Genomic DNA, 11,708 nt, shown 5'->3' with positions numbered 1-11,708 from the left:
TGGACTTGGAGATGAGATCTGCTCCAGTGCCATAGATAATCCCTGAGCTATTAATAATTATAAGGTTGAGAAGAAACTTGGAGCTCTGAATACCATAAAAATAGAAGCCACAAATCAGAAACAGGTTCTCATTCATGCCCAACCACATGGAGATGCAATTTGTAGGTTACATCATGGACCCAAGACCTAGGATTCTACTTCTTGGGGCCAGAAGTGGCTCCCATTTCACAGACTGGGAAGACTCCATTGCTACATCTGTGTCCAGATATAATGAACAAAAAAGTCACTTCCCAGATGGACATGAATGTCCCAATGCTGAATTCCTCCCCTGCAGTGATCTTGTATCCTCACTCAAATAGCTTAAAAAACAGACAGCTGTCATGTCTTCATTCTGGTCCTTCTTATCACCACAACATCTGTATTATCTCTGAAATCTTACATTTCACAGCAGTCAGCATCTGACCCTAATACTTTAGCTTTAGCCCTCTCTCTCCAAGATCCTCATAATCCTTCCCCATCTCTTTGATCTTAGTCTACTAGCCCCACCTGACTTTCTTCTTTTCTTTGATGCCTCAGGCCAGTACCAGCCCTCAGGCTGCCAGCCTGGATCAACTCTACAAACCACATCCTCTTGAGACTACCCCTGCGCTCTGATCAATCACTTACTGATTGATATGATTTGGCTGTGTCCCCTCCCAAATCTTGAATTGTAGCTCCCATAATTCCTATGTGTTGTGGGAGGGACCCAGTGGGAAGTAATTGAATCATGATGGCGGGTCTTTCCCATGCTGTTCTGGTGATAGTGAATAAGTCTCACAAGACGCGATGGTTTTATAAAGGGGAATTCCCCTGCACATGCTCTCTTGTCTGCCACCATGTAAGATGTGACTTTGCTCCTCATTCGCCTTCTGCCATGATTGTGAGACCTCCCCAGCCATGTGGAACTGTGAGTCAATTAAGCCTCTCTCCTTTATAAATTACCCAGTCTTGGGTATATTTTTATTAGCAGCATAAGAACAGACTAATACACTGATCTATGGTGGTGCCTCACCCTGCCAGGTCTGTAAGCTGCCTGGGAATAGTCTCTGCACCCATGAAAAGTTCTTGCCCACATGTCAGATCAGGGGCTGCAAACCTTTGCAAGTCATTTTTGCCTCCTTTCTGCCCTGCAATTTTCTTTCCCCGAAGAACTTACTCTCTAGGTCTTAAAGGAAATTTCAGCCTTCCATGATTATCTCACACACAGATTCCTATCTTACATCCCTATGCCCAGTCTCCCTTGAGGTCTCTTCCATCTGGCACTTCCTTCTAGTTCAATTCCTACAGGATTGCTTGGGTAATCACAAAATTATAAAAGTGAGTGTGCCATGCTCTTAAATAAAATTCTTTCTAATCAAGACATCCCATCGTTTAGAGCAGGAATTGGCACACCATTTTTGTTTTTTTTTTTTGTTTTTTTTTATTAATCTGGCCAAGTATCTTTGGCCTAGTGGATCATCTGGTCTCCACAGCATCTACTTTGCCATTGGGTTGAAAATACAGCCACAGAAAATATGTAAATAAATGGGTGTGGCTGTGTGCTGATAAAACTTTATTTACAAAAACAGATGATGGGCTGAGTTTGGCCAGTGAACCCTAGTTTGTCAACCTCTGATTGAGGATAAAAAACAAATTTTAAAACATGGTCCAAGGGTGATGCTCTCTCTTGCTATGTGTTCTGATGTTTACTGCTAGTGCCTGAATTCCTTCTCTCTCCATCAACATATGCCAAGCAGCTGCTAGTGACTTGTGCATACCATTTCAGCATGAAACATGCTTTGTCAGGAGAGGCACTGTGATGGGCTGAACTGTATCCTCCTCAAATCCATATGTTGAAATCCTAACCTCCAGGACCTCAGAATGTGACTATATTTGGAGATGGGGTCTTTAAAGAGGTGACAAAGGTAAAATAAGGTCAGTAGGGTGGTCCTTAATCCAACAGGACTGGAATCCTTATAAGAACAGGAGATGGCACAGACACACACAGAGGAACAACCACATGAGGAAAAGGGAAAAGACAATGTCTAGAAGCCAAGGAGAGAGGCCTCTGGAGGAACCAGCCCTGCCCACACCTTGATTTTGGACTTCCAGCCTCCAGGACCGTGGGAGGGTAAATGTCTGTTATTTAAGCCACCCGGTCTGTGGACCTTTGTTATGGTGGCCCAAGCATAATGCAGGCACCTTGTCCTTACCCCAGACATTATGCTGCTTTCTGCTTTCTTTGCTTATTTGGCGATGGAGCCATCCTCAAAATACCTTGTGGAATCCAGTGCTGTTGGGTTGGAAAAGGACAATGTCTCAGAGATTTGAAATACTAAGTCCCTCCCTTCCAGCTCAAATGAGGACCAGAAGTTAACTCTGCTTGGAAATCTCAGTCCCCGTCCCCACTCCTCCTTTCCTCTTCATTTGGGAGTCTGGTTTATGATAATGGGATGGCTCTGATTTTTCCATTCTGCCTTACCCCAGCAGATGCTACAATGGACGTATTTTTCTTGGTGCAATAGTGTTCACTACTTTTTATAATCAATGCTGTTTCTAGCCTGGCTGAGGGGAGTGGAAAATGGAGGCAGTTGTTCCAGAGTTTCAGATGGTTCCCAAGTTCCAGCTATTAAATAAAAATACAGTGTGTTCTCCTTTTCTGAGAGCAGTCCAAACTGACTATGTTTTCATCAAGTTCTGTCCGTTTCTATTTTATCTCTGCTTCCTTTGCAACTTTTAAAACATGCCGAACGTTGTTACTTTAAATGATACTTTATGAACCTTTCGTGGAATTGGTGTGTGCACATTTTTCATGAGCCAATGTACACATTCTCCGAAGGGTAGAGACACTTGGCTGCACCTGTTTTTTTGCCACACCTGAGATGTGTTTGCGTTGGCCGAGATGTGTAGACACTACCAGGACACAATTCCAAGTCTGTACCGGTAAAATAGCCCTGTGTGTCTTTAAAATTCACTTGCACATAGTTTGAAGTTGAGTAGCTTAAGATGTCTTGTCCATTCTTGTTGCCTACGAGAGAGGAGAGGGACATTCAGTGTGTGCACTGGAATATTGTCATGTGATTGCAAAAACGAAATAATGAAGAATAGAATGTACTTAGATGAAAGCAGATGGTTTGATTTGCTTTTAGTTACACCCCTCTTGTTTCTAGTGTTTCCCTTCCTAGAACTTCATAGCATTCATGTCTGTAATTGTGTCTAACTTTATTTAGCTCTTGAATACGAGTGTTTTTATCCCCAAGTTATGTGCGCCCCAGATAAGCAAAATGCAATGGAAATTCTGCTTATAATTTATTTTGTATTATTTTTATTTTTATTTTTTTGAGATGGAGTCTGGCTTTGTTGCCCAGGTTGGAGTGCAGTGGTGCGATCTCAGTTCACGGAAACCTCCACTTCCCAGGTTCAAGCAATTCTCCTGTCTCAGCCTCCCGAGTAGCTGGGACTACAGGAATGCGTCACTATGCCTGGCTAATTTTTGTATTTTTAGTAGAGACGGGGTTTCACCATGTTGGCCAGGCTGGTCTCGAACTCCTGACCTCAAGTGATTCACCCACCACGGCTTCCCAAAGTGCTGAGATTACAAGCGTGAGCCACTGCACCGGACCTCTGCTTATAATTTAAATACTGGCTAGTGAAAATATGAAGCGGGCGGGGGGGGGGGCGGGTAACAAAAAAAAATCTACTTGTTACAATCCTTTGAACTGTAAATAAGTGTTAGACTGCCTTTGCACTATTATAGATGAGGTTCTTACAAGCAGTGGTGTTTCTGCTTATTGCTTGTGGAAACCTGGCCACATTCTCTAATCTCTCTGAGTGTCCATTGTCTTATTTGTTAAGATGAAGATGAGAATAGTGCCCATCTCCTGGTGATGGTGTGGGTTATGGGATGTGTTTCATCTTAAGAGCTTAGTAACGTCCCTGGAAGATATTGGGGAAACCCAGTGCCTTGTTCTCTCTTTTTGCCCCTCATCTTCTATATTTTGATGCTGTTGTCTTGTTCAGGTAGGTAAGTATGCCTTTGTCAAAATTCTTCAGAGATAAAAGCCTTTTTAGGTCTCAGTTTTTGGGACCAGATGACAGAGTTCCCATGGCTTGGATCTTGACTCCACAAAAAAGGCCCCTCTTTACTAACTACCATCAATGAGTATTCATGTGGACCCACTAAGTCACCGTCCTGGTCCTGTGTCCTGCTCGGTCCATTCCACTGTAAGCCCCACTGTCTGATTTCCGTGGTGGACTCTGAATCTTGGTGACTCGTCCACTATATCCAACCTCTCATCTCCCGAGTCCAGCCCTCACTTCACGTTTATGTCATTGCTGAGTGGGGTGATGGGGCTCCACACTGCTCTGGCCACCTATCCTGATTCTGCTGCTTACTCTAGGCAGCTGGGGCCAAACTTGACCAGCACTACAGCCAAGAAAATGCACCAAATTATTTGAGTGGTGTTAGATTTCAAGTGCTGTTTTTCACAATGGAAGTTGGGCTGAACACACGCTTTTATATGTCAACATATAAAACAGGCATTTATTTAGCAAGTGGCCATAGAAACGGAAGTATGTATGTACTATCTACTGATCGATCTATCGATCTATCGATCTATCTATCTATCTATCTATCAATCATCTCTCTCTATTATCTATCATCTTTCTATCATATCATATGCATTTATCTATCATCTATTATATCTATCATCTATCATTATCATCTATCATATCTATCTATTGTCTATCATTTATCATCTTCCTATCATATCTATCTACCTGTCTTCTATTTGTCTATCATCTTTCTGTCAAGTAGTCATCTATTATCTTTCTATCAGTCATCTATCTAGCTATCTATCATGTCTATCACCTATTGATCTATCATTTTCTGTATTGTCTATTTACATATCATCTCTATCATCTGTTATTGTGTTTATTACCTATTAACCTATCACTTTATCTATCATCTACTTACCTTACCTATCATGTATCATCTGTTAATCTATTATTTTATTATCTATCTTTCTATCATATTCTTCTTCGTTTTTTTTTTTTTTTTAATGGAGTCTCACCCTGTCGCCGAGGCTGGAGGGCAGTGGCATGATCTCAGCTTACTGCAACCTCCGCCTCTCAGGTTCAAGCAATTCTCCTGCCTCAGCCTCCTGATTAGCTGGGATTACAGGTGTGCATCACCACACCTGGCTATTTTTTGTATTTGTATTTGTATTTTTTTGATCTTTTTTTGGCTTTAAGGAGCAGAGAGTTTAATAGAAAGAAAGAAGGGAAAAGAAAGATGGAAGAAGCTCCCCTGTGCAGAGACAGAGGGAGGGGGCTCCAAAGCCTAGAGAGGAGACCTCATGTGCTGGGGAAAATTGGCTGCTTATATTATTTTTTGTATTTTTAGTAGAGACGAGGTTTTGCCATGTTGGCCAGGCTGGTCTTGAACTCCTGACCTCTGGTGATCCGCCCGCCTCAGCCTCCCAAAGTGCTGGGATTACAGGTGTGAGCCACTGCTCCTGGCATATCTATCATACTATACTGAATATATGACCGCTGTGCTCTAAAGAGGAATGGAAATAGACACAGATTGGCTCACAGATCAGCATCTGAAGTGGATCCTTTTTGTTAAATGCTAAACTATAGATCTTACTAATTATTCAGCCATTGTTTGGATATTTGTTTTGCAAACTGAATTTGTAAAACTCTATCTGTATTACCTTAATTATTCATGTTCTGATAACTTACTGTGTTCCTTACCTTGAATTTTAGCCACACTCCAAGAGTTAACTTTACCATTTCCAATATACAAGGTTTCTCCACTTCTTATTCTCCTATGCTCAGCACACATTTACTTTGAAGCAAACCCTACCTGCTTAATTTTCTCTTTAAAGTGAAATGTCACTGGTTTATTCACCAAGTAGTCTTCTGAGGGCGAAAGAAAACCGCTTCTTTTTTTCTTTGTGATATTTCTGTCCACAAGGCATTCTAAACATTGATGTCAGTCTGCAACAGTGGTTCTTTCTTTGAACACTCAGCATGTTTAAGCACCATCATATGAACATGGTTGCAAATATTATTATGCTATCAAATGGAGTACAATGTAATGCTTTAAGATTTAAATAGGCTTTAAAATCAGCATGGCCAGGTTTGGTAGCTCACACTTGTAATTCCAGCACGTTGGGAGGTTGAGGTGGGAGGACCACATGAGCCCCGGAGTTCTGGACCAGCCTGAGCAACATAATGAGACCTCGTCTCTACTAAAATCTTTCGAAAAATAAGCAGGGGGTGGCAGTGCACACTTGTTGTCCCAGCTCCTCGGGAGCCTGAAGCGGAAGGAGCATCTGAGCCCAGGAAGTCACTGCTGCAATGAGCTATGATTGGACCACTGTATTCCAGCCTGGGCAACAAAGCAAGAACCCATCTCTATAAATAAATAAATAAATAAACAATCCATTACCTGAAACATTCAGATAACAGTCATCAAAACAGTAAATACCTTTTAGAAACACAAATTCTGTTCTATTGAATTAATTAATGTGTTTATTTTGAGACAGGATCTTGCTCTGTCACCCCGGCTGAAGTGCAGTGGTGCAGTCATAGCTCACCCCTGGGCTTAAGCGATCCTCCCACCTCAGCCTCCTGAATAGCTGGGACTGCAGGTGTGAGCCACTGTGCCTGGCTGACATTATTATTTTATTTAGAATCCTAAAGTGGTTGCCATGGGCTGCAACATGGGTCTCTCCTGTCCCCAGATGTTCATGTCCTAATCTCAGAAACCTGTGAATCTTTTACATTACATGGCAAACAGGACTTTCCAGATTAAGGCTCTTGAGAGGGGAGACTATTCTGGAATATTCAGATGAGCTCAGTGTAACACCAAGCTCCTTGGAAGAGGGCAGCAGCAAGGAGTCAAAGACATGTGATGAAGAAAGCAGAGACAGACAGAGAGAGAGAGACAGAGAGGCAGAGACAGAGAAGGAAAGACAGACAGAGACAGAGAGGGACACACAGACACACACACACACACACAGAGAGAGAGACAAAGAGAGATGGAAAAACACAAAGAGAGACAGAGAGAAACAGAGACAGAGACAAAGAGACAGGGAGATACAAAGAGAACACAGGGAAAGAGAGAGAGAGAGACGGAGAGAAAGAGAGACAGACAGAGAACGGGGGACAGAAAGGCAGAGAGAGGGAGACAGACAGAGACAGAGGCAGAAAGAGAGACAGAGAAAGGCTGAGACAGACAGAGGCAGAAGGAGAGATAGAGAGAGGCAGAGATAGACAGAGAAGGTGGAGGTGAAGCAACACTTCTGGTTTTGAAGACAGAGGAAGGAGCCATGAGCCAAGGAATGCAGGCAGCCCCTGGAAGTTAGAAAAAAGCAAGAAACGATTTCCCTGGAGCCTCCCGAAGACAGCAGCCCTGCTGACCCATTTCAGATTCTGACCTCTAGGGTGACTGGGGATGTGTGGGGAGAGCAGAGCAAGGGACAGGAGACCCAAACGCCACAGTGAACAATTGGCTTGCTTGGGAGTGAGCCTGCAGAGGAGTGTACACTGCTTTTCTAGAAGTTGGTGTTTGTGGCTCACATATCTTCACTGACCCATCTCTAAGCTGTCATCTCTAAGCTCTCATCAAGTCGGTTATTCCATGGTATTTGGAGCAGAAACTGGTATTTGATAACTGCGGTCCATTCTCTCGCTCTCGCTCTCTTTTTTTTTTTTTTTTTTGAGATGGAGTTTCACTCTCATTGCCCAGGCTGAAGTGCAGTGGCACAGTCTTGGCTCACTGCAAGCTCCATCTGCTGGGCTCAAGTGATTCTCCTGCCTCAGCCTCCCAAGTAGCTGGGACTACAGGTACCTGCTGCCATGCCCAGCTAATTTTTTTGTAGAGACAGGGTTTTGCCATGTTGCCCAGGCTGGTCTTGAACTCCTGGCCTCAAGTGATCTTCCTGCTTCAGCCTCCCAAAGTATTGGGATTACAAGTATGAACCACTGAGCCTGCCCCAAAGTCCATTCTCAAGTGAATTCAAATTTTTTGGGGTGTGGTAATGTTTCAAACTTAGCAAGCAAACTATAGTTGCTAGCCTCTCATTCAACTAGTTGGGGCCAAGTAACTAAGTTCAATAGGATTGCAGTAGAAATGTCGTGGGACATTTAGGAAGAATGCAGAGAAAGATCTAATTCACTTGGCACAGACACCATTTTGTTCCTCACTGCTCCCTCATCTGCTTTCTGGGATGTAGATACAATGGCTGGAGCTTCAGCATTCATACTGAGTCATGAGGCAAACTTGAAGATGAAAGTCATGTATTAGGGTGGTAGAAGAGATAAAAGGAAGGGATCTAGTTCCTGAGCATCTTGAAGTCATATTTTTTTGGAACATTCTTGTTCCAAGTTGTCTGTAGCATTCAGGTTTGTTGTTTTTACTTTCGCCTTTTCTGAACCTGAGATTCATCTGTTATTAATTCTCTCAAGAACAACTACCTGGTACATCTTGCTGAAATATCTGGCTGTCAGTGAATACATACTGTCTCCTTTCTAAAAGTCTGACTCAGTTGTGATTTTTATTTCATAGTCATCATGCTTCTCTCGTTTATTTGCTCTAGATAGTGAACTACTAGTGCTAAGTTGTTATTATTGGAAGAAACCAAAATTTCTATGTTTTGACCCCCAAATAGGATCATGTAATTGTCAGTTTATTGAACCCTTTGGTAGATGAGTGTGAACTTATTCTATTGATGCACCCATCTGTTTGCATGCATGTTTGGAGTGGGGGGTAAATGGAAAGAGATTCTCCTTCTCTTCTTAGAGCTCTTGGTCACACTGCCCCAGGGACTCAGCATGAGCACGGGAAGTGTGAGAAAATTAGCATTTCCCCAGCACACTTCGCAGAGTTAACTCTCCGTCTTTACCAGGTACCCTTGTTGACCATTGTTTCCAAGCTAGGAAGAGTGTAAGCTTCCTGTTCCATTAAGGGAGGAAACCACCCCTCATATTGTCTTATGCCCAATTTCTGCCTCCAAAGAAAGAAAAAGTAAAAACTAAAAGGCAGAAATGAAACCCCCAAGCAGACAGCCCGGCGCCACACCCTGGGCTTGGTAGATCGACCCCTGACCTAATCGGTTATGTTATGTATAGATTACAGACATGTATAGAAAAGCACTGTGAAAATCCCTATCCTGTTTTGTTCCAATCTAATTACTGGTGCATGCAGCCCCCAGTCACAGACCCCCTGCTTGCTCAATTGACCACGACCCTCTCATGTGTACCCTCTTAGAGTTGTGAGCCCTTAAAAGGGACAGGAATTCCTCACTTGGGGAGCTCGGCTCTTGAGACAGGAGTCTTGCCAGTGCCCCCAGCTGAATAAACCTCTTCCTTCTTTAACTCAGTGTCTGAGGAGTTTTGTCTGTGGCTCGTCCTGCTACACCATTACCATTGCAGATGTTTGCTTCATGACATCTGTTTTGTGACATCAGTTATTGGATGACTGATCTTCCCTTTGCTGGAGGGTCAGAAAAATTCACAAGCCTCCTAACATTACAGTAAACAGTAGCAGTAAAGCTAAGCTGTCGTTTTGGGCAAGAAATGCCCTCATATGTGTCTAAATATTTTGAGTGCCAGTGCTACTCATCTGTTAGTTCTCCAGTTTGCCGGGGATTGAAGAAAAAGGTTTCTTCCTGTTGGAAGAGTGATGATGATATCCCTGCATTGTGAAACTTCAGCCAGATCAGAAAGGTGAAATCAACAGATAAAAGTTTGCAAGTTGTATATCATAGGCTATTTTCCCCCTAAATTTACTTCCGGGAGACTGTGGAGCCATGGGGGTTTCTGTAGGATGGTGGAATATGAGGCTGGGTTTAAAAAGGCAAATTGAACAGTGAACAGGGTTGCAAGCCTCAAGTTCCTTTATAGAAATGAATGAATTAAGATGGCGTATCCGTCAGAGCCCCGCAGGGAGCACATTTCACCTAGGATGTCCAAGTGTGGAGATGTTAATAAAAGCACTGATTATGAACGAATGGGAAGAAAAGACAGAAAAAGGAATTCCGATAAGGCTGACCAGAGAGGCTGATTCTAACCTCTGCCTGCAGGGAAGAGGCAGGAAAAGAAAGTTGTGGAATCTTGTGAGAAATATAATTTGGAGGACATGGACTGTGAGTGAGTGAGAGCTTGGAAAGATGTGGAAGCCACTCTGAGCTTGGGAGAACATGGGGGATATTGTCAGCTTGGAAGGATGGTGGGGGTCCCTGTGAGCTTGAAGGATACAGGAGGGCCTGTGAGCCTGGTGTGGTGCAGGTTGTTTGCAGGATGAGATTAGGGACTTTCTCGTCCTGCTACCTGATAGCCGTTTTCCTCATTTTCTGTTCATATTAGTCCGTTCTCACATTACTGACGGCTGTTGTGATACCTTGATTCTTGTCTACCTAGTTTAAAAGAATTTAAACACAGACACACAGATCAGGAGATGCAGCATAGAGTAAATTATTGTAAAACAAAAAGAGTATTTTGCAAGTCAGTGGGAGAATAGAGAGTACACCCTGAGAAAGGAGATTCCGGGCAGGTAGCTAGTTAGGGTGAGAGAGTATTGATTATTGCTGAAGAAACTCCCTTTATGGGAGTCTTACATGATGACTCATAAGGAGGTGGAAAGAAGTGTTGCTAGTAAGCATGTTCTGGGTGGTCCTCTGGGTGCACATGCGCAGTAGCCATACATGCTTGTTCATGGACTGCAGGTCTCATTAGCATCTTATATCTCTACCCGCAGGTGTGCTTTTTACTATTAAAATGAGAAAAGGGTCAGTTTGAGGACCAGTAACATCCCTATGAGCCAATCACCTCTCTCCAGGCCCCACCTCCAAAACTGGGGAATACAATTTGACATGAGATTTGGTGGGAACACAGATCCAAACCCTATCTCTGACTCTCCTTGAGTGCCCTTCTGATTTGCCCTAAGAAGCTCATTTTATGTCCCTGACCTGAGTAGAGTGGCATCTGGTTGGTGGTGCCCATCTCATATCACCAGGGACAAAGTAACCCCTTGTTCATCCCAGCTTGGCTTCTCATCTGTGCCTACGCCTGGTTCATGCCTTGGACACATTAAAAAAAAAAAAAAAGTAAAGCTCATTTTAAGGGATAACAGCATGGCAGAAAAAGCGGCAAATCAATGGGGCATTGGACCACCTGTGTAGAATAACCAGCGCACACCTGTGTACAAAATTAGAGTTTGCATAAGGCAATCAATCATGAAGCCACACACACATGTCCCCAGCAAGTGAGGACGACACAGGAAAAAGTGACTCTTCCAAATCCTTGGGGAAAAATATGATTCAGAACCCTTTTCAGAAGTCACTGGTTTTTACTGTGGAGTTGTAAGAGGTCAGTCTGTGCTCTGGAAAATCCTGACGTGAGAGGGACTTGTGTTCAGCTTCCTGTTAACCCCTTTTTGGAGTCTGCCTTCTCCTTTAGCAGATAAACTCCGTTAATTCCAGGCGCTGTGCTGCAGTGGGGGGTTTGTCTTGGAAGTAAATCAGCTGGGTTTTCGAAACTGACAACCCATTTGCTGACAGTGCACTAATTTATTAATTCTTACTCAAGTGTCAATGGCTGCTTAATTATGGCAACAGGCAAACAGCACTGGCATTTCACCAGACCTAACGTCGTAATAGTAGAACACCTACCGAGTGGGA

General features: G+C 43.3%; 1 non-coding gene across 1 annotated transcript; it reads left to right on the top strand.

Moving 5' to 3' along the window:
• The first annotated feature begins 10,987 nt into the window (after positions 1 to 10,987).
• LOC114675238 (small nucleolar RNA SNORA48) lies at positions 10,988 to 11,121 on the top strand. Its single transcript, XR_003726326.1, has one exon. It is a non-coding gene; the product is annotated as a small nucleolar RNA SNORA48 (small nucleolar RNA).
• Positions 11,122 to 11,708: the final 587 nt, after the last annotated feature.

This window comes from Macaca mulatta, chromosome X (genome assembly GCF_049350105.2).
Source record: "Macaca mulatta isolate MMU2019108-1 chromosome X, T2T-MMU8v2.0, whole genome shotgun sequence".
Classification (NCBI taxonomy): Eukaryota; Metazoa; Chordata; class Mammalia; order Primates; family Cercopithecidae; genus Macaca; species Macaca mulatta.
The sequence above is the reverse complement of the archived record's forward strand: the minus strand, read 5'-3'. Positions and strand labels throughout refer to the sequence as shown.